General features: G+C 39.6%; 1 long non-coding RNA gene across 3 annotated transcripts; it reads right to left on the bottom strand.

Annotated features, from left to right (window-relative positions):
- Positions 1–733: 733 nt before the first annotated feature.
- Positions 734–5730, bottom strand: LOC143684308 (uncharacterized). Of its 3 annotated transcripts, none has more exons than XR_013175981.1 (3): positions 5683–5730; positions 4789–5066; positions 734–1972 (listed from the first exon to the last, which is right to left on the bottom strand). It is a non-coding gene; the product is annotated as an uncharacterized LOC143684308 (long non-coding RNA). The 3 variants fall into 3 exon arrangements; XR_013175978.1 differs by having other exon boundaries at positions 4789–4952; positions 5428–5722; XR_013175979.1 differs by lacking the exon at positions 734–1972 and adding an exon at positions 4572–4671 and having other exon boundaries at positions 4789–4952; positions 5428–5722.
- Between the last annotated feature and the right edge of the window lie 203 nt (positions 5731–5933).

Here is a 5933-nt window from a genome sequence, read left to right as displayed (position 1 = left end):
ATGACACCCATCTGCATGGAAAGCACATCCCCTCTATGCTAATATTCAGGAAACGGGCCAAAGTTCCAGTTGTGTTTTTAGTTCTGTCTCCTCTTTCCACACCCATTGGAAAGCCAAGAACAGACCTGTGTGACTTCCAATTGGTTCTTGGCTATCGTAATCTCTTTTTTACCACATGGAAAGGCTTCACCCTTATAATCAAACTTAGTTCCAACACTTAATAAACACTTGAGTGGTGATTTACAAAGATCCAACTAATAGCATATTCATTTTCTTGTTCTGCTCTTCTCTACTGGTAGTCTTTTCTATGGTAGTGTCAGCTGCATAGTCTCATTCTGATGTGTTTTGGGCTAACCTGTAAGAGTAAATGAAAAGACATTCTTGTCTTTTTCTGGAACAAAGAGGAATGCAGTTTACCCTAAGATGTTCACACTGGAAATGATCTTCAGTGTACTTTCATTATGATCCAATTCTATTTATTGGAAGCTGAAGTTTGGCTAGTGATGAATGTCATAGCTTGTGGGTCATTTTCTTCTTTATCATATTGCTGATAAAGTCATGAATAATAGTGAATGCACTGGCACAGAGGGAAGATTTCCAGACAGAACTTATTGGGTGGCAACTGACAGAAAATCTAACATATGACTGAAAACCTAACTCTAAATGAAGCCAAAAAGAGGTTGGCTGAGACCTGAAAAAATCAGAGGTAGTTTGGCTTCAGGCATGACTTGCTTTAAAGATTGAAAAATGTCTTCGATATTAGATGTCCTACTCTCACCTCTGTTTTCTTTTGTTTTGGCTCCATTCTCAAACCCTCCCTCCTTGATGGCTGTATTAGTTTTCTAGGGCTGCTGTAACATGTACCACAAACTTTCTTAAAATAACAGAAATTTATTGTCTCACAGTTTTGGAGGTGAAAAGTCTGAAATCTGTAGGGGAGAATCCTTTGTTGCCGCTTCCTAGTTTCTGGTGGATTGCTGCCCAATCTCTAGTTTCAATTTCTGTGTCAGTTATCACGTGCATTTTCCTCTGTATCTGAATGTGTCTCTTTCCTTTCTTATGAGGATAACACTCAGATTGGATTAACGACCCATCCTTCTCCAGCATTACCTCTTCTTCTTCTTTTTTTTTTTTTCACATGGGCCGGCTCTAGGAATCGAACCCGGGTCTCCAGCGTGGCATGCGAGAATTCTCCCACTGAGCCACCATCACACTGCCAAGATGACCTCATTTTACTTTGTCTAATTTCATCTGTAACAATCCTATTTCCAAGTAAAGTCAACATTCTGTGATACTGGGAATTAGGACTTTAACATATCTTTTTGTGTAACACAATTCAGCACGTAACAGTGGCAAAATGGCTTTCAGCATCTTCAGGTGTGTACCTTATCCCTTTAGTAACCTCAGCAGAAGGCAGAGTACTTCTTCGTGATTTTTTTTTTCTGCATAAGTGTTCAGGTTAATTCTGATTGGACTGACTTGGTCACATGCCTTCCCTGAACCGATCACAGAAGCTATATCTATAAAATGTTGATTGGGTGGACATGGGTCTCATGCTTTCCCAGAACACATGGACCAAGAACAGGGCAGAGGTGGTTCCACACAGATAATCAGAGTCCTGTTTCCAAAGGAAAAGGGGCAAATAGACTCAGAAGAATAAGGTAACTGATGCCCACTAAGGTCTCATAACTGACTCTACCAAGACATGTATCTAAACAAACCAATTAATAAACTCTGTGTAAAAAGGACAAGATAAAAATATTCTGAGAGAAAGAATTAAAGTTCTTTTATATGACTGTTGTCTTGAAGATACTGGATGGCTTAATGATGAGACCATGGCAGGCCCAGAGACACTTGGTAGGAGATGCTACCAGAAGCTAATCATTGCAGGAGAATGAGACAGCTGTGCTCACCGATGGATTTTTTGGGGAGTGAAGTCATGTCTGTGGACAGCGATATAGTTTGGCATCACCTGTGAAGACAAAGCTGAGTAATGACCCATCTATTTTGAAAGAAAATCACCTTTATTTCCTCTATGTATTTTTAGTTGTGCAAAAAGCGCACTTACTCACCTGGGGATTTTCCAGGGGATATGATGAGAGCCAAGTGACTACTAATGTGTTTCCTGAGACTATATGGAAATAAGACCCATTGCTTGTCTCTGCCCAGGGCATCAGGAAATTGCATCCTTCTTTCCCATGGTAGGGAAGAGAAGGTTCAGGTTAGCAACAAGTAGCAAGTACTTCAGGAGAGAGAGAGAAAGGCTAATCACAGGGTGTGCTTTACCTCTCCACCCTCTGATCTTTGTGTGAGTGGGTAACACAGACAAAATGGGTTGAAAGTGAGCAAAGATAGGGCTCAGGAGAGCACTATCCAGCTGAGGAGTGGGTCATGCTGGCTGGGTCTGCAGTGGCCATCCATCTCTGTGCTCAAGTGCTGAACTGATGGTTGGTCTGATTCTTGGGAATTTTAGCTACAATTAGAAATGCAGTCCTGTCCTCTGCACCTTTGTTTTCTTCCAGACTCCTTGCACCTGGAGTTTTGGTTATTTTTTGTCATATCTGTACCCAAGGGCAACTTCACTTCCAGGCAGTTGAACCACATTTCTATCCTTGAAAACTACCTGCATTGAATGTGAATAATTTGTTCAGGGTCAATATGTTAAAATCTATAATGGAACGATGGCCCCAAATGCTCTTCGGGCTGTGAAGGGACTACGGGAAGCATGAGCCCAAGTGTGTTGAAATGGAATCTTTTTTTATTGTGGAAAACTTTCATTGTAGGAAGGAACCCTCCCTGTAGGTAGCACTTAACCATCAGTAGCTTGCATGAAGACAATGATGCCTCCTTCATTCAGAATGTCCTCAGATGGAATGAGTCATCAGTGGGTTTCCACCAACTAGCCTTCCCCCTTCCCCTGCTCCGTCCTTAGGCAGGGCCCAGGCTTGTCCCTAACTGCTTCCTTTGTTCTCTCTCTTCCCTCCATCTTCCATTGCCCTTGCCATCTGCCAAGCCAACAGCCTCCTTTGTCAACCTGTCCTTAATAGTTTATCTCGAATATGTACAACTCTGCCTCTCTCCAAGGTAAGAGTTTGAGGGGGGGGCGGGGGTGGTGGTGATAGGTGCAGTGCAAATTTCAGATGAAAGAAAAAAGTAATTAGTTCTTAAACTTTGAAGACATTCACCTCCACACTACTTTACTCTGAAATTTGAGTTGTTCCATCTAAACTAATAACAAAATTGCCATTCTCTACATAATAAATAATGAGAATGCACAATAACAGCAATAATTCTATAATAGTATTCAACTGATTTCACATTCTTATTTCTTTTATCTTCTACTTAATATTCCCATCTAACACAAGGAGAAACAGACTCAGAGTGCTTCTATGTCTTGCCAAGGATGCACAGCTTGTAAATAATATTTGTATGTAAAACAAACTCTTCCTATTACTAGTGATAAGCAGGAGATTAAAAAACAATAAAAAGATGACTTCTTTAATTGGAGAAAGTTGATGAGTTTGCCTGAGTTGGACTCTAGAAAGTTTGCATAAAGAAATTGTTATTTTTGTCTTTTAAATTCACCAGAGTTTGAATTCTCAAGGTCCTGGCTCACCCTTTCATAGTCAATAGTCTCTACCTGAATCCTGAGTATAGATAATTAGATCTAATTTGCACCTTCATAATAGCACCTTGCTGCTGCACAATTCTTCCTGCTTTTTGTAGTTTCTGGTTTTACCTAAGGTTATCTCATCCATCTGCCAACAACCCAACTTGTTCTCACTTATTTTAGGTGAGAAAACCAACTCTTAATTAAGCCAGCAGATCTAAAATTGTTTCCATATATGCTTTCCACAGGGCATCAGTACTGTCTTCAAGGATTTGCTCATTTTACAATTCAATTCTAGGAATTATAATTAAAGAATTTATTCCTATTTTCATTCTATATTGGCCCTCAGGGAACAAAATGGTATTTGATAACCCTGTGGGGCTCTTTCAAATATTTGAGGTTTTGTTTTCTCTTTTTATGTATTGGGCAAGACATTCCTTCTTGACTTTAAGTAAACATTTCATTTCATCCACTTTCCCACTCCCCACATATACACACATGCACACTAATTTGCTCTGTTTAGAGATATAGGAAGAACTGTGAGTCATGACGTGTGTAAGAAACACTTTCCATGTGTTTCATAGAGTCCACAGACTGGGAGAAAAATCACTGAAACTTTGCAAAATTCACTTTATTTCTCCCTAGGTTTAAAGCACAATTATGGGCTTCCTGATATTTCAAATCTGAAGATAAATGGAGCCCTATAACTTGACAAGTACCTGGAGACAAGCCAATGATTACTGAGTAAGAGTAGTTCAACAGTGAACATGGGACAGTGGATCTCATGTTCTTCGCAATAGGTATGGATCTATGAGGAATCCATGTGGCACCAGAAATGAAATAATTAAATCTTTTGTGTTCTTTCACAACTTTTTCAAAACTTTGCCAAGAATTAAACCTGAGGCAACTACTGGTAGATCGAAATGGTGATGTGAGGGAAACTGGAGGTAGATATGTTTTAAGGCGAAACAGACAATTTAATGTAATGTGGTTACTGTGTCCACATCTCAGAATGAAAAGGGCAGTTGTCAAAAACAGTTCATTCTCTGCTTCTTCTTGTGCTGGAAAAAATATAAAGTCCATTCATGAAAACATAAGTTGGATGTCAAGGGGTAAAGATATTATTCCTAATGAAATGCGTAGTAGAAATACCATAGTTTGACTCATTTAGGACTTACCTAGACAAAGAGGGGTGAAGTGAAGAATAACTTGGGGGCCCTGTTTATTTGGTGACAGATTTCTGATGAGTGAAGAGCCATGTGGTTCTAGATGTCCAGTATCAAGTGACATAATAATAAAGTGGAAAAGTAGGTATAGATGATACGCTGACTTTTGGAGGTGTCTATATTATGGGAACAGGACACCCATTGAACCTTGTGCAGAGGTGTGAACAATGCCGAGAATGGCTCGAGCATCATGGGAGTTGTACAACTTCTCTGTTTAAGGTTCTCTTTATCTACACATGAGCCAGTTGGGCCCAGGATTGGAGACAATGAATGTGACCATTCATTTATGTGTCAAAAAAACATGTTGATGAAAGAGGAGCAGGGGAGAGAGAGAATGGAAGGGAGGGAGGGAGGGAAAGAAAGAGGGAGGGACAAAGGAAAGAAGATTCAATGTTTTCTACTTTTTCCTTTAGAACTCTTATTTGATATTGATTTGTTTTATCCCTTCTCATTTAGACTGCAACACTATATACAATAACAGGCATGGGAAACAAAAATACTGAGAAAACATCTCTACAATCTTCCCTGAAAATTATGCCTCTGTTTAATAGAGTTAATTAATTAATGTTAAATCCCTAAAAGAAACACTACCTTCATTCCAGCATGATATGACAATGCTCAATTTTCCCAGAGGAAAAATTTAAAATTCTCATTATAGAAACCCTATATCCCAGCTCTGGCTCTCACATCATCAGAGTTAAGCTTCCTCCCTTAACATCAGCCAGTCAGTCTATTGCTGGCAACTTATCTTTGTCCTTCTGTTGCCAGGAAAGCCACACCAGAGTTGATTCCAGAAGTCTTTGCCCATGGATGCAAAGTCAGTGAGGGTCAAAGTGGGAAATTTACCTACATTCTCTGCCCTCGACTGAACCAAGTGAGAGCTGATCTGAAGACTAGAAAAAGCATTGTTATATCATATTGGCAATTATGATTTCATAAAAAGGTAGATGCATCTTTGAAAGGCTTCATCAGCATGTTCCTTTGAATCTCTGGGAGAGGCCAGGGTACTTCAGACACATATGTTTAAAGTATTTATCTTTTTTGTAAAATTTGGTTCCTTCTAATACTCCTTGAATCTGCTGGGAGGGAACGTAGCC

This window comes from Tamandua tetradactyla, chromosome 1, assembly GCF_023851605.1.
Source record: "Tamandua tetradactyla isolate mTamTet1 chromosome 1, mTamTet1.pri, whole genome shotgun sequence".
NCBI lineage: Eukaryota > Metazoa > Chordata > Mammalia > Pilosa > Myrmecophagidae > Tamandua > Tamandua tetradactyla.
This window is presented reverse-complemented; position numbering and strand designations above follow the sequence as displayed.